The 17,336-nt window shown below is 47.6% G+C and overlaps 1 non-coding gene and 2 pseudogenes across 1 annotated transcript; all 3 read left to right on the top strand.

The window, feature by feature from the left end:
- The first annotated feature begins 321 nt into the window (after positions 1 to 321).
- On the top strand, positions 322 to 476 carry LOC131738745 (U2 spliceosomal RNA; annotated as a pseudogene).
- Positions 477 to 1,075: 599 nt separating this feature from the next.
- Positions 1,076 to 1,266, top strand: LOC131739110 (U2 spliceosomal RNA). The gene has a single exon (XR_009330277.1). It is a non-coding gene; the product is annotated as a U2 spliceosomal RNA (small nuclear RNA).
- A 6,578-nt stretch (positions 1,267 to 7,844) lies between these two features.
- Positions 7,845 to 7,999, top strand: LOC131738729 (U2 spliceosomal RNA; annotated as a pseudogene).
- The last annotated feature ends 9,337 nt before the right edge of the window (positions 8,000 to 17,336 follow it).

Genomic DNA, 17,336 nt, shown 5'->3' with positions numbered 1-17,336 from the left:
TTTCCCCTGTCCCTGTTTTAGATCTAGTTTTATGTTCACTTTTGAACCTTTTTAGAGAGCACTCCCCGGCCCTCACAAGCACTGGTTTTTTATAGATGGTTCTTTTTTTCCAGTCACTTTTAAAGCAGCACAGGTTTTTTTCATGTTGATTTTAATCTGTGTCTGTTTTAACCATTTACAAAGCACAATTGTCTTGGTGTTTTTAAATGTATTTTAAATGCTTTTAAAACAAAATGTATGTCTGTATGCATGAATGTCATCTTTAAAAGAAATGTAAAATGAATGAAAAAACGAATGGGTGTAAATGTAAAAAAATGTAAAATCTCAATAAAAGAGTATTAATATCTGATACGTCCCCTATCAGGGGACCATATATTAAATTGATTTTTGGAATCGGGAGATGGAACAGGGGCTTGCTCCGTCCACTCCATGCATCGGCCCGGTATTGCAGTACCTCCGGGAACGGTGCACACCTTTCTCTAACGTTGGTCAAAGTCAGATCTGGATCTCTCCTGTGAGCATTTTGTCTACCCCTGCTGGAGGGAGAGTGCCAGTGTTGATGCAAGTTTTCCCGCCGTTTTACTTCTTTTTTTTTTCTTTCTCTCTTTCTTTCTTTCTCTCTTTCTTTCTCTCTTTCTCTCTTTCTTTCTCTCTTTCTTTCTTGCTGTCTTTCTTTCTTTTATTCACATGTGGTGATGATGTAGACAGCAGCAAGTTGTTTCCTGGGAGCATGCAGCTAACCAGACAAGTGTGGTGGAACATGTCCCTATGCCAGGACCTTCTTAGCAAGCCAGCCAGCCAGCGAGGCACAGTTGTAGTTACCCAAGGCACCTTGCACAGCATAGCAGCTTGGCATGACTATTTGTAAGACGCACTCCGCCAGTTTATGTTTTGTTTTTGGTGTTATGTGTGTGTTTTTGCTTTGTTTTGTTTCCTCCTGCTTAAATTGCACATTTCCCCTCTGGAAGCAGCAGCCCGTTTTTTGGGGGTCTGCTTGTGCTTGGAATTTTGCACCCACCTTTGAATCCCCCTGTGCCGTCCGGGCTGGGGGGCCCCGGGCAAGGGCCAAGTCACCATCGCTTCTCGGCCTTTTGGCTAAGATCAAGTGTAGTATCTGTTCTTATCAGTTTAATATCTGATACGTCCCCTATCAGGGGACCATATATTAAATTGATTTTTGGAATCGGGAGATGGAACAGGGGCTTGCTCCGTCCACTCCACGCATCGGCCCGGTATTGCAGTACCTCCGGGAACGGTGCACACCTTTCTCTAACGTTGGTCAAAGTCAGATCTGGATCTCTCCTGTGAGCATTTTGTCTACCCCTGCTGGAGGGAGAGTGCCAGTGTTGATGCAAGTTTTCCCGCCGTTTTACTTCTTTTTTTTTCTTTCTCTCTTTCTTTCTTTCTCTCTTTCTTTCTCTCTTTCTTTCTTTCTTTCTCTCTTTCTTTCTTGCTGTCTTTCTTTCTTTTATTCACATATGGTGATGATGTAGACAGCAGCAGGTTGTTTCCTGGGAGCATGCAGCTAACCAGACAAGTGTGGTGGAACATGTCCCTATGCCAGGTCCTTCTTAGCCAGCCAGCCAGCCAGCCAGCGAGGCACAGTTGTAGTTACCCAAGGCACCTTGCACAGCATAGCAGCTTGGCATGACTATTTGTAAGACGCACTCCGCCAGTTTATGTTTTGTTTTTGGTGTTATGTGTGTGTTTTTGCTTTGTTTTGTTTTCTCCTGCTTAAATTGCACATTTCCCCTCTGGAAGCAGCAGCCCGTTTTTTGGGGGTCTGCTTGTGCTTGGAATTTTGCACCCACCTTTGAATCCCCCTGTGCCGTCCAGGCTGGGGGGCCCCGGGCAAGGGCGGTGCGCTTCACAAGGACCCAGCAAGAGGAAACGTAACCAGGACTGACGAGACTGGAGTTCAGCCGGACCATTCTTCAGAGGGGTATGGGTTTTTCCCCTTCTGACTTGAATTGTTTGGTGAAATTGCCAGGGCTTAAGGAAGTGTTTGAGGTCAGTTTTAGGAACCCCCAAAAGTTACAAGAAATGTGGTCCTTTTGGGGGGAGAATAAATATCTCGCTCCATACAAAGAATTTTGTGTGGATGCACTGACAGACAGAGAAATGAAAGTTGTTACTGTCCAATTTTTCAATGAGGCTGTTAGCGACTATGATATTACAACATGGCTTAACCGCTATGGGAGGGTGTCATCAGAAGGGAGGAAAATTACAGATGAAGATGGGGTTTGGACAGGAGCCAGAAAGTGGCTGGTACGCCTTAATGTTGATCCATCGGGCATTGGAGGCGTCCGCCACATTCCAAACTCCATAGTGTTAGGGCCCAACAGAGGGCTGGTATTCTATAATGGGATGCCAAAACTCTGCAGGAAATGTGGGGAATTAGGACACCTGGCGGCCGCATGTACTGTAGTCAAGTGCAGGAACTGCGGCGCCCCCCACGAGACCAGCCACTGCAGAGAAGAGAGGCAGTGCAATTTGTGTGGAAAGAAGGGGCACCTGTTTAAGGACTGCCCCTCTTCCTATGCCAACATGGCCAGAGCCAGCAAGGCAAATACGAACAAGCCTAGGCCTGAGCAGGAAGAGGGAGCAAGTAACAAAGATCAGTCCACATCACCACCAACAGTATCCAAGACCCAGACTCCAGCACCACCATCATCACCAGCACCCCCCTCACCCCCCCGCCCCCGAGACATGTCCCGTTTTACGAGGACCCCTTCCCCCAGCCCAGAGAGAGAGTACAACAGCTACTCCAATAGCTCCTCCAGTAGCTCCTCTGATGCAGAACACGAGGCAGGGAGGGAGCCCGGACCCAGCAGCGGCCCCCCCCTGAGTAGGGCCCTCTCAGCGCCAGCACTCCCCCTCGGCTCTCGTTATGACGCCATAAGGATTGAGTCCGTGGGGGAGGAAAGCGAATGCGACAGTGAAAGTGAGAGTGAGAAGGAGGGGAAGGGAGTGAAGAACCAGCAGAGGGTGGGGAAAAGAAAGGGTAGAGACGAGGGGGGGAAAAGAAAGAAGATCAGGATCAAAGACAGCAAGTTGCAGGTGGCCCCCATAGATCCAAAACCAGCTAATGTCCACACAAAGTCCCCAGTCTTGCCCTCGCAGGCAGAGACGGAGGCGAGTGGGACGGCTACACTGCCGCCTAGTGGGCAGGTAGCAGCCAGCCAGGGCATCCCCAGCCAGCCTTCCCAGTCGTTGGCACAAACCCTAGCACACCTCGCAGAAGAGGTGTTCACTAATGCACCGAGGGAGAGGTCTGGGTCAACACCTTCCCTGACCAGCAGTACCTCGGTAGCAATGAACCTCTTCAAGCGAAGGGCCTCCCTTCAAAGCATCCTTGACCCCCTCCCTTGTATGGGCAAAACCAGGGGCCCCCTAGAGGTCCTCCTAGATACAGCACTGGAGGACATGGGAATACCCCTGGACGCGGTAAGCCAGAAGTCTGCTAACAGCTCCAATTCAACAGACGGTAACAGCCAAAGAATGCTGTCTGTCATAACCCCCCCCCAGGACAAAGCTGACCCACACGTTCCGAGGGGCCCTGAGCAAGTTCCACCAGACTTACCTTGTGGGGAGTTGAATAGCCCCAACAACTCCACGTACTGTGCATATAAAGACGGTGCCTTCTTGGACGAGGCAGCAGTGAGTACCTTCTCAGGGGTGATGGGAGTTGCAAATAAGCCCAAGCCCCCTCGAAGCAAGCGTAGAGCTAAGAGTAGGAAGAGTGTCCCGACCTCCCAATCATAGTCGCTATGGGGTGGACGCAGCGACTCCTTTTCTTGTTAGCTACCCTGATGGCCCTGATATGTGTGTCTGTTAATGTCAGGAGCATCAGGGAGACACAAAAAAGATTTGATGTACTAAACTATCTAGCTAACTTGAAAGCAGATCTCATCTTTCTGCAGGAGTGTGGTATTTCGTCGAGCCCTGATTATAGGGACCTGAAGGAGAGTTGGACCCTGGGGGACTCCTTCTGGTCGGGCTCCAACATAGCCAGAGCCGACGGAGTAGGTATCCTGTTTAAAAACCCATTTATTACCTCCCGCAGCAGCAGGGAGGTAGAACCTGGTAGAATTCTGAGCGTGGATGTGACATACAACAACACTCCCCTCAGACTGGTCAATGTCTACGCACCCACTAACCAAAACGAAAGAGTTCAATTTTTTCCACAGCTGCGTCCACTCCTGCTGGGGAACGTACCCGTCATCGTGTCAGGTGACTTCAATTGTGCTCTGAGGGACGTAGACCGGAGCAGGCCACGCAACGACCGCTCTAGTAGAGTTTTGTCCTCCGTAATATCTGATTTCTCCCTGTGTGATGCAGGTAAGGACCTGGTGCCTCCCTTTACCTGGGTGAGCTCATCTGGGACCTCCTTCTCCCGTATAGATCTCGTCCTGCATACCAGCTCCCTTACGAAGACGGCAGTAGACACCCAGGCCGTCTTCTTCTCTGACCATAGGCTCCTGCAGGTAACATTGCAGGTCCCTCAGACCTCCCAGATGGGGTCAGGGGTCTGGAAATTAAACACCTCCTTACTCGATGACCCCTCCATAGCTGCAGCCTATAAGAGCAGGCTTGTTGAGTGGACCACTTTGCGTGACCTATTCAACTCCCCTATAGAGTGGTGGGAGATGGTCAAAATGAGAACTAAGGGTTATTTCATAGCAGCAGGCAAGAGGAAAGCAAAAGAAAGGAGGGCCAAATATAAATACCTGAATGCTGCCCTCCAGCGTCTGAGCCTGCTTCAGCTTCGGGGGTTCCCTGTAAGCGACGAGATAGCCCAGACCAAGCTAGATCTTTCAGTGCTTTGTAGGGAGGAACAACGAAAGGTCATGCACAATGCAAAAGTGCAAAAAATGGAGGAAGACGAAAAGTGTACTCGCTTCTTCTTCCAGAAAACGAGGGAGAAGCGGCACTTGATGTCCTCCATGCTCGACAGCAGGGGGAGGATAGTAGAGGATAGTGAGGGAGTGAAAAAAGTGGTAGAGAACTTCTATAGGGACCTGTATAACATCAAAGCTACAGATGACACCCTGATAGAGTGGTTCCTGAGCCAGTTGGAGCCTGACTCAGTGCGGGACGAGGAGGAGGAGGAGAAGGACCCAGAACTCACGCTGGAGGAGCTCACCCAGGCGGTTAAGACCATGAACACCGGTAAGACGCCAGGTCCAGATGGCATCCCGGGTGAGTATTACCATCTTTTTTGGGACACGCTAAAAGTCCATTTAGCGGAGGTCTACAGAGCGGTCTACAGGGAGAAGCGGTTGGGCCCTTCTATGCGGGAGAGTGTAATTACTCTCCTTCATAAGAAAGGGGAAGTTAAAGATCTACGGAATTGGCGCCCAATCAGCCTCCTTTGCGTGGATTACAAGATACTAGCCAAAGCTCTGATGCTCCGGCTACAAGTACACCTCCCTTTGGTCATTGGCCCTGACCAGGCTTGTGGCGTCCCAGGGAGGTCCATCACGGATATTTTAATGTTAACAAGGGACATTCTGGCTTATTCTAGAGAATGGAACCATCCCCTCTGCCTGTTCAACCTTGACCAGGAGAAGGCGTTCGATAGGGTAAGCCATGAATATATGTACAAAGTGATGGACCAGATGAAATTCGCTCCTGGACTTAGGGAGTGGGTTAAAACCATATATACAAACATTAGTACCCGAGTCTTGGTGAACAGGCACCTGACTGGTAAAATATCTATCCAGTCAGGGGTCAGACAGGGTTGCCCACTATCCCCACTGCTATATGTCGTGTGCATTGAACCCCTCCTGCAGGCAATTCGTAGGGATACCAATATAACTGGTTTCCAGCTGCCTGGATCCAACGGGGTCCAGGTCAAAACAACAGCATATATGGACGATGTGTCACTCATTTGCACCAACACATCGTCGGTACCTCGGATTAGTAATATCCTTGAGAAGTACTGCACGGCGACCGGGGCAGTGATTAATAAGTCCAAGAGCGAAGTCTACGTGTCTAAAAATTGGCAGGTAGATAGGGAACTGTCGGACATGTACCCTGTCAAAAAGGACAAAATCAAGATTCTGGGCCTCATTTTCGAGAACAATAGCTCGGGGGCCCAGAGCTGGACGGCGGCCATTAACCAGGTCTGTAAAAAGATTGGCGGATGGAGCACAAGATCCTTAACAATGACGGGTAGAGTATTAATAACCAAGTCTATACTGTTCCCCATCCTCTCTTATGTAGGAAAAATCTTTCCCCCAGACAGGACCACCAAAAAAGTGGTGGACCGCATTATCCACCGCTTTATCTGGGGCAGCAAGATGGAGAGGGTAAAACGAGCCACTCTGAGTAAAGCCGACAAGAAGGGAGGTAAGGGGGTCCCGGACGTTGTGCAGCTCACCCGAGTGCAGGGGCTCACGCAAACTATCAAGAACATCCAGGCCCTGGACAGGAAGGTATGTTACATGAATCGTTTCTATTTTGCCACCTGTCTCAGGGCCTTGGGCCTCTGCACTATTGATAACACCGTGCCGTACTCCTGGGACCCCCCATTGTATTATAGAACCTTAAGGGACACTATATATAAATTGGGCTTAGATAAAGCAAAATTGGCCTCCTGGGAATACAAGGCTGTAACTAAATATCTTGCCGGTTCCCAGGAAATTGAAAAAGTAGCTACTTTCTCCCTCACCCAAAGCCAAAAAATCTGGGAGAATGTGTCTCACAGCTGCCTCAGTAATGTCCAGAAGGATATAGCATGGAACACCGTCCACAGTGCACTCCCCACTCGAGCGTTCATGTTCAGGAGGGGACTAGCCCAAGTAGAAACATGCCCCTATGCAAAGTGCCGCAAGAGAGAAACACCAGCCCATATCTTCTGGGAGTGTGATGTGGCTGGCAGTGTCTGGCTCTCTGTCTCTGTCTTCCTAAACAGGTTTGCTGACACGGCCAAGATGACCGCTGAGACTGTGCTCTATGGGCCTGCGGGAGGAATCACTACCAGCACAGCTAAGTGCGTTTGGCGTGTCATCAATGTTGTCAAGCAGATCCTGTGGGAAGGCCGTAACGTCTGTGTCTATCACAAGCAGGAGCTAGACACTATCACCACGACCAGAAGGGCACAAACTCTTATCAAGGACTTTGTAATTCTGGACATCCGGACCCTCGGGAAGGACAAGGCCTGCGCGGAGTGGAGGATCGCCAGACTTCAGGACGTGAAGATGGAATGAAGGAAAAAACTGGAACCGCTAGCTCCTAGGAGCGGGACTACGGGGCACCGCTAAGCCTTTTATTTATTTTGTCATGCCAGCATTCCGCCCTTTTTAGCTGGCATGACCGTTTTTCAACGGTGCCCTGGTTTTATGTAGTCTTTTGTTTCAGTTTTATGGACTTTTATTTGATTTACGTTGAATGTTTTATTTGATTTTGTTTTGTTTTGTTTTATGTATCTTTAAGATTTTTAATGTAAACTATTAAAAGTTACATTTTAAGTGTTTTAAAATTTTAGAATTTTAACTCACTGTTTTATACACTGTCCCTTTTCCCCTGTCCCTGTTTTAGATCTAGTTTTATGTTCACTTTTGAACCTTTTAGAGAGCACTCCCCGGCCCTCACAAGCACTGGTTTTTTATAGATGGTTCTTTTTTTCCAGTCACTTTTAAAACAGCACAGGTTTTTTTCATGTTGATTTTAATCTGTGTCTGTTTTAACCATGTACAAAGCACAATTGTCTTGGTGTTTTTAAATGTATTTTAAATGCTTTTAAAACAAAATGTATGTCTGTATGCATGAATGTCATCTTTAAAAGAAATGTAAAATGAATGAAAAAACGAATGGGTGTAAATGTAAAAAAATGTAAAATCTCAATAAAAGAGTATTAATATCTGATACGTCCCCTATCAGGGGACCATATATTAAATTGATTTTTGGAATCGGGAGATGGAACAGGGGCTTGCTCCGTCCACTCCACGCATCGGCCCGGTATTGCAGTACCTCCGGGAACGGTGCACACCTTTCTCTAACGTTGGTCAAAGTCAGATCTGGATCTCTCCTGTGAGCATTTTGTCTACCCCTGCTGGAGGGAGAGTGCCAGTGTTGATGCAAGTTTTCCCGCCGTTTTACTTCTTTTTTTTTCTTTCTCTCTTTCTTTCTTTCTCTCTTTCTCTCTTTCTCTCTTTCTTTCTCTCTTTCTTTCTTGCTGTCTTTCTTTCTTTTATTCACATGTGGTGATGATGTAGACAGCAGCAGTTTGTTTCCTGGGAGCATGCAGCTAACCAGACAAGTGTGGTGGAACATGTCCCTATGCCAGGTCCTTCTTAGCCAGCCATATACTCTGGCTTCTCTTCAGTTCGAATAAATCTTTCTAAGACTAAGGCTTAGAGGGTAGTGGCATTGCCCGCTCCCTCCGAGGGTCTGTGAGAGGTTTGTTCGGGTGAGGAGGAACAGAATTTTTTTTATTTTTGACTGGCTTTCTTCAGCTCGGCAACTTTTTGGAAGACTAATGCTCAGTCTGGTTTTGGCTTGCCCAATCCAGGCCGAGGGTCTTTCAAGATTTTGTTGACTGTTGAGAGCAGTTTTTTCTTTTTCAGGCGGTTCCCGTTTTTTTCTTTTTCAGGCGGTTCCGGCTTTTCCAGACCTTCCTGGAGTTAGAGAGAAGGAGGACCTACCATCCAGACGACCTTTGAGGACCCTTTGATGACCTAGACGACCTCATCCCCAGCCCTTGATTGTAATCGAGATCCAGACCGAGAGAGCAGCAGGCGCCCAGCAGAGGGCGCCATCTGGGAGGAGCAGAGGGCGGCCCCGGACCCCGAAGAGGCGTCACAGCCACGATTCTTCCTACGTGGTCTCGGTGCCAAGCAGCGCCCCCTACTCCGCCAGGGAAGGACACCGTTCACCTGGGGAGGGGGTCCCTCTTGCGAGGCGACCATCTCCTCAGGGACTAAAGTAATAGTTCCTTCAACTGCTCAGATTTGCTGCTTACGTTGTCTCTTTTCCGTAGAGAGAGACAACCCGGACGTCCAGAGGCTTCTCCCACCCCAATCGGAGGAGCCAGCTGAAGGATGGCGTTCCGGCCAACCCAGGAGACCAGGAGGCACAATGCGGTGCGCTTCACAAGAAACAAGCAAGATGAAACGGAACCAGGACTGACGAGACTGGAGTTCAGCCGGACCATTCTTCAGAGGGGTATGGGTTTTTCCCCTTCTGACTTGAATTGTTTGGTGAAATTGCCAGGGCTTAAGGAAGTGTTTGAGGTCAGTTTTAGGAACCCCCAAAAGTTACAAGAAATGTGGTCCTTTTGGGGGGAGAATAAATATCTCGCTCCATACAAAGAATTTTGTGTGGATGCACTGACAGACAGAGAAATGAAAGTTGTTACTGTCCAATTTTTCAATGAGGCTGTTAGCGACTATGATATTACAACATGGCTTAACCGCTATGGGAGGGTGTCATCAGAAGGGAGGAAAATTACAGACGAAGATGGGGTTTGGACAGGAGCCAGAAAGTGGCTGGTACGCCTCAATGTTGATCCATCGGGCATTGGAGGCGTCCGCCACATTCCAAACTCCATAGTGTTAGGGCCCAACAGAGGGCTGGTATTCTATAATGGGATGCCAAAACTCTGCAGGAAATGTGGGGAATTAGGACACCTGGCGGCCGCATGTACTGTAGTCAAGTGCAGGAACTGCGGCGCCCCCCACGAGACCAGCCACTGCAGAGAAGAGAGGCAGTGCAATTTGTGTGGAAAGAAGGGGCACCTGTTTAAGGACTGCCCCTCTTCCTATGCCAACATGGCCAGAGCCAGCAAGGCAAATACGAACAAGCCTAGGCCTGAGCAGGAAGAGGGAGCAAGTAACAAAGATCAGTCCACATCACCACCAACAGTATCCAAAACCCAGACTCCAGCACCACCATCATCACCAGCACCCCCCTCACCCCCCCGCCCCCGAGACATGTCCCGTTTTACGAGGACCCCTTCCCCCAGCCCAGAGAGAGAGTACAACAGCTACTCCACTAGCTCCTCCAGTAGCTCCTCTGATACAGAACACGAGGCAGGGAGGGAGCCCGGACCCAGCAGCGCCCCCCCCTGAGTAGGGCCCTCTCAGCGTGTCACGTTTTCACTTTTCACGTTCTCTTTTATTATATTATTCGCTCTGCACACACTCTTAACTCAGGGGAGACGTTAAGGAGGACAGAGATGTTTAAAACTCCTAGTGGTTTATGTTCGAGCACTGGACGAGCGGTGTGTCCTTAAAACCTTTTTATTTAATCAAGAAAATCACTCAGACTCATTTATTCAAAGTTTTACGAATCAGAGCAACATCAGCGCTCCTTCGTTTTATTAAAATGCCTTTAATATTGGTTTAGTAGTTTGCGCATACTACCAAGACCCGAAAACATGTAACAATAATTAGCAATGCTAAGTTGATTACAAGCTTCAGCATTTAGTACTTCAATAACATAATACAATTATATGTATTCAGTGCAGCCCTCAGGCTGGTTAAGCACAAAGCCTACAAGCACCCACTGCTATGTTTTAGCACATTCAATATAACACTCTTAATACTAAAACATTGTTTCAAAACCTCATAGCAATATAACCAATAAACGCGAGATACAATAATACCATTAATATGCTTACCTCCTATTATAAGGAAGAGTAGCGTGAACAAAAGAGAAGGACTGTTCTGTAGAGATCTGCAAAGGATGGACCACGTGGCTCTGCCAAGCTTGAGTGTGGTGGTCTCAGTGTGATCGGCCCAGGGTTTTTATACAATTTTCGTCCCATTGAAAGCAATGGGAAGCCCCAATTAGATCCAGTCATCAATCTATATGGACACTCCTTATCTCTTGGCAAACAGTAATCTCTAAAGAATTCAACCAACTCCTCAGACTCAATTAAAGTCATATGCCAACAAATCAACACTAGCCCATGTTCTCATCCACTCATTCTTGGCCCCCCTCCTTCATCTGAAAAGTTAGGTGAAGCAGAGTTCACAAAATCCCTGCAAACTTGATTCACTACTTAATATGGGTGCATTATAAAAAGAGTGGTGTTTGAATATATGTAACACCAATAGTTATATCATAATATAGCAGTTATAGTTATAATGATTATAATTGATTACATGAACTTGGCTTTCAAAAATATATTCCCTCATGTCATCTCACTCTCAAATTAATTTCCTTCTTTCCTTACAGGTGTGTGTTTAGCAGGTATTATAGGGAACTTCCATCTTATATCTTTTTAATGTAGAGTTTTCTCCTTATGGAAAACCTAACTATTTTACTGAGCTGTAAAGCTGTAATGTTTTCTCCTATGGGCCCCTGGTAGCTTGAACTTAATTGACACTCAGATGACCCTGTATGTTTCAGCTATACACATACTGGCTAAAACCAGCTTGCTGAAGACACCTCTTTTCTTGCCAAGTTTAATAGTGATTAATGTTCCCTAGAACTTTCCTTACACCTGTATCTTACGTGCTTGTTCCGCCCGGCAACTAACTATCTTAGGTGCTAAGACCATCCGTTCTAACTCCCTATTTTTGCAGTCCGGCCTGATACTATAAGCCTTCTGATAAAAAAATTCCGGCTTCTTCCCACCAAAGAGGCCTTCCAGCAGCTAATATTAATTTCTCCAAGGGCAGGCTGATAGAGAGCTCAAGAAGACAGGTCACATAGAGTTTACTCTCCTAAAATCTCCTGCTTTTATTCTTCATTATTTATTCAATCCTTTTATTTTGTATTTTAAACACAACATCTTTCTATGCTGCGTCTTTTAACTTCAGAGTCAAACTAGTACATTACTTCTTATAGCGTATGGCTGCTAACCTTATTACTTTCTGCTAGCAGCAGTATATCCGCAATATTACAATAGGATTTTATTCAATTTTTCTGCTCTCTATTTGTGGTGTATCTTCTGACAATGCTTATTTGTCTTAAGTTATAGTCTGCTTTTACTCTAGGTTGTTCTTACTCACCTACTTATTTTAAAACTGAATTACAAACAGAAACCTACTCAAAGCGAGGTCTTTTAATCCTTTTCTGTTTTTTTCTTTCCCTTAAGAATACTCCTAACTCCTTTTCCCTTTATATTCAGAAGTTATAATTCTTGAATGTAAGCACACAGTAATTCTTTTCATTGAATTAGGACTCCGTTTTTAACTATGCTCATCTTGATAGAAAACAGCTTCAGGTATGCTATCATATTAAGCAAAGTGAATCATATGATCTTATACATAAAAATTGTTCATAGTATTTCATACTAACAATAATTATCACTACCTATGATTATATGTTACCACAGCAATCTATACCATTTAAAACAAGCATATTAACATACATCTATTAGTACAGCATTATTCTGTAGTCAAGCTGAAAAGTCTTAACAGAGATTTCAGCACTAAATTCTGGGAATCGTGCCAATTTTAATAAGAGACTGCTCAAGGCCGGCCAGTGTATCAAGTTGTACCAGATTCTGTTATACGGTCTTACAGAGAGAGTACTTTACAGTATTTGTTACAGACTAAAGATTATTCAAACATTACAAATGGTTACAGCACATATCATCTCATTAATACATTTCATTTTTAAATCGTCTAGTCCATGTCCAATGTTTCAGCTCGTTCCCAGCAGGACTCCACTTCTGTCTTGGGTTCAGCTCGGGTCGGCTCTGCAAACACCACAATACCTATTTTGCTCTACATTATTAGTGGGCAGACTTAATACAACTGAATCTGAATCAATCGAGGAGCCGTGAACTCTAGCCACTGAAATTCTCCATGCAAAGGAATCCAATTTCTTACTACACATAATAACTGGTTCGGGGTCAGCCGTGACAAGCGCCAGCACTCCCCCTCGGCTCTCGTTATGATGCCATAAGGATTGAGTCCGTGGGGGAGGAAAGCGAAAGCGACAGTGAAAGTGAGAGTGAGAAGGAGGGGAAGGGAGTGAAGAACCAGCAGAGGGTGGGGAAAAGAAAGGGTAGAGACGAGGGGGGGAAAGAAAGAAGATCAAGATCAAAGACAGCAAGTTGCAGGTGGCCCCCATAGATCCAAAACCAGCTAATGTCCACACAAAGTCCCCAGTCTTGCCCTCGCAGGCAGAGACGGAGGCGAGTGGGACGGCTACACTGCCGCCTAGTGGGCAGGTAGCAGCCAGCCAGGGCATCCCCAGCCAGCCTTCCCAGTCATTGGCACAAACCCTAGCACACCTCGCAGAAGAGGTGTTCACTAATGCACCGAGGGAGAGGTCGGGGTCAACACCTTCCCTGACCAGCAGTACCTCGGTAGCAATGACCCTCTTCAAGCGAAGGGCCTCCCTTCAAAGCATCCTTGACCCCCTCCCTTGTATGGGCAAAACCAGGGGCCCCCTAGAGGTCCTCCTAGATACAGCACTGGAGGACATGGGAATACCCCTGGACGCGGTAAGCCAGAAGTCTGCTAACAGCTCCAATTCAACAGACGGTAACAGCCAAAGAATGCTGTCTGTCATAACCCCCCCCAGGACAAAGCTGACCCACACGTTCCGAGGGGCCCTGAGCAAGTTCCACCAGACTTACCTTGTGGGGAGTTGAATAGCCCAAACAATTCCACGTACTGTGCATACAATGACGGTGCCTTCTTGGACGAGGCAGCAGTGAGTACCTTCTCAGGGGTGATGGGAGTTGCAAATAAGCCCAAGCCCCCTCGAAGCAAGCGTAGAGCTAAGAGTAGGAAGAGTGTCCCGACCTCCCAATCATAGTCGCTATGGGGTGGACGCAGCGACTCCTTTTCTTGTTAGCTACCCTGATGGCCCTGATATGTGTGTCTGTTAATGTCAGGAGCATCAGGGAGACACAAAAAAGATTTGATGTACTAAACTATCTAGCTAACTTGAAAGCAGATCTCATCTTTCTGCAGGAGTGTGGTATTTCGTCAAGCCCTGATTATAGGGACCTGAAGGAGAGTTGGACCCTGGGGGACTCCTTCTGGTCGGGCTCCAACATAGCCAGAGCCGACGGAGTAGGTATCCTGTTTAAAAACCCATTTATTACCTCCCGCAGCAGCAGGGAGGTAGAACCTGGTAGAATTCTGAGCGTGGATGTGACATACAACAACACTCCCCTCAGACTGGTCAATGTCTACGCACCCACTAACCAAAACGAAAGAGTTAAAATTTTTCCACAGCTGCGTCCACTCCTGCTGGGGAACGTACCCGTCATCGTGTCAGGTGACTTCAATTGTGCTCTGAGGGACGTAGACCGGAGCAGGCCACGCAACGACCGCTCTAGTAGAGTTTTGTCCTCCGTAATATCTGATTTCTCCCTGTGTGATGCAGGTAAGGACCTGGTGCCTCCCTTTACCTGGGTGAGCTCATCTGGGACCTCCTTCTCCCGTATAGATCTCGTCCTGCATACCAGCTCCCTTACGAAGACGGCAGTAGACACCCAGGCCGTCTTCTTCTCTGACCATAGGCTCCTGCAGGTAACATTGCAGGTCCCTCAGACCTCCCAGATGGGGTCAGGGGTCTGGAAATTAAACACCTCCTTACTCGATGACCCCTCCATAGCTGCAGCCTATAAGAGCAGGCTTGTTGAGTGGACCACTTTGCGTGACCTATTCAACTCCCCTATAGAGTGGTGGGAGATGGTCAAAATCAGAACTAAGGGTTATTTCATAGCAGCAGGCAAGAGGAAAGCAAAAGAAAGGAGGGCCAAATATAAACACCTGAATGCTGCCCTCCAGCGTCTGAGCCTGCTTCAGCTTCGGGGGTTCCCTGTAAGCGACGAGATAGCCCAGACCAAGCTAGATCTTTCAGTGCTTTGTAGGGAGGAACAACGAAAGGTCATGCACAATGCAAAAGTGCAAAAAATGGAGGAAGACGAAAAGTGTACTCGCTTCTTCTTCCAGAAAACGAGGGAGAAGCGGCACTTGATGTCCTCCATGCTCGACAGCAGGGGGAGGATAGTAGAGGATAGTGAGGGAGTGAAAAAAGTGGTAGAGAACTTCTATAGGGACCTGTATAACATCAAAGCTACAGATGACACCCTGATAGAGTGGTTCCTGAGCCAGTTGGAGCCTGACTCAGTGCGGGACGAGGAGGAGGAGGAGAAGGACCCAGAACTCACGCTGGAGGAGCTCACCCAGGTGGTTAAGACCATGAACACCGGTAAGACGCAAGGTCCAGATGGCATCCCGGGTGAGTATTACCATCTTTTTTGGGACACGCTAAAAGTCCATTTAGCGGAGGTCTACAGAGCGGTCTACAGGGAGAAGCGGTTGGGCCCTTCTATGCGGGAGAGTGTAATTACTCTCCTTCATAAGAAAGGGGAAGTTAAAGATCTACGGAATTGGCGCCCAATCAGCCTCCTTTGCGTGGATTACAAGATACTAGCCAAAGCTCTGATGCTCCGGCTACAAGTACACCTCCCTTTGGTCATTGGCCCCGACCAGGCTTGTGGCGTCCCAGGGAGGTCCATCACGGATATTTTAATGTTAACAAGGGACATTCTGGCTTATTCTAGAGAACGGAACCATCCCCTCTGCCTGTTCAACCTTGACCAGGAGAAGGCGTTCGATAGGGTAAGCCATGAATATATGTACAAAGTGATGGACCAGATGAAATTCGCTCCTGGACTTAGGGGGTGGGTTAAAACCATCTATACAAACATTAGTACCCGAGTCTTGGTGAACAGGCACCTGACTGGTAAAATATCTATCCAGTCAGGGGTCAGACAGGGTTGCCCACTATCCCCACTGCTATATGTCGTGTGCATCGAACCCCTCCTGCAGGCAATTCGTAGGGATACCAATATAAATGGTTTCCAGCTGCCTGGATCCAACGGGGTCCAGGTCAAAACAACAGCATATATGGACGATGTGTCACTCATTTGCACCAACACATCGTCGGTACCTCGGATTAGTAATATCCTTGAGAAGTACTGCACGGCGACCGGGGCAGTGATTAATAAGTCCAAGAGCGAAGTCTACGTGTCTAAAAATTGGCAGGTAGATAGGGAACTGTCGGACATGTACCCTGTCAAAAAGGACAAAATCAAGATTCTGGGCCTCATTTTCGAGAACAATAGCTCGGGGGCCCAGAGCTGGACGGCGGCCATTAACCAGGTCCGTAAAAAGATTGGCGGATGGAGCACAAGATCCTTAACAATGACGGGTAGAGTATTAATAACCAAGTCTATACTGTTCCCCATCCTCTCTTATGTAGGAAAAATCATTCCCCCAGACAGGACCACCAAAAAAGTGGTGGACCGCATTATCCACCGCTTTATCTGGGGCAGCAAGATGGAGAGGGTAAAGCGAGCCACCTTGAGTAAAGCCGACAAGAAGGGAGGTAAGAGGGTCCCGGACGTTGTGCAGCTCACCCGAGTGCAGGGGCTCACGCAAACTATCAAGAACATCCAGGCCCTGGACAGGAAGGTATGTTACATGAATCGTTTCTATTTTGCCACCTGTCTCAGGGCCTTGGGCCTCTGCACTATTGATAACACCGTGCCGTACTCCTGGGACCCCCCATTGTATTATAGAACCTTAAGGGACACTATATATAAATTGGGCTTAGATAAAGCAAAATTGGCCTCCTGGGAATACAAGGCTGTAACTAAATATCTTGCCGGTTCCCAGGAAATTGAAAAAGTAGCTACTTTCTCCCTCACCCAAAGCCAAAAAATCTGGGAGAATGTGTCTCACAGCTGCCTCAGTAATGTCCAGAAGGATATAGCATGGAACACCGTCCACAGTGCACTCCCCACTCGAGCGTTCATGTTCAGGAGGGGACTAGCCCAAGTAGAAACATGCCCCTATGCAAAGTGCCGCAAGAGAGAAACACCAGCCCATATCTTCTGGGAGTGTGATGTGGCTGGCAGTGTCTGGCTCTCTGTCTCTGTCTTCCTAAACAGGTTTGCTGACACGGCCAAGATGACCGCTGAGACTGTGCTCTATGGGCCTGCGGGAGGAATCGATACCAGCACAGCTAAGTGCGTTTGGCGTATCATCAATGTTGTCAAGCAGATCCTGTGGGAAGGCCGTAACGTCTGTGTCTATCACAAGCAGGAGCTAGACACTATCACCACGACCAGAAGGGCACAAACTCTTATCAAGGACTTTGTAATTCTGGACATCCGGACCCTCGGGAAGGACAAGGCCTGCGCGGAGTGGAGGATCGCCGGACTTCAGGACGTGAAGATGGAATAAAGGAAAAAACTGGAACCGCTAGCTCCTAGGAGCGGGACTACGGGGCACCGCTAAGCCTTTTATTTATTTTGTCATGCCAGCATTCCGCCCTTTTTAGCTGGCATGACCGTTTTTCAACGGTGCCCTGGTTTTATGTAGTCTTTTTGTTTCAGTTTTATG

The sequence above is a fragment of the Acipenser ruthenus genome, chromosome 10 (assembly GCF_902713425.1).
Source record: "Acipenser ruthenus chromosome 10, fAciRut3.2 maternal haplotype, whole genome shotgun sequence".
Classification (NCBI taxonomy): domain Eukaryota; kingdom Metazoa; phylum Chordata; class Actinopteri; order Acipenseriformes; family Acipenseridae; genus Acipenser; species Acipenser ruthenus.
This window is presented reverse-complemented; position numbering and strand designations above follow the sequence as displayed.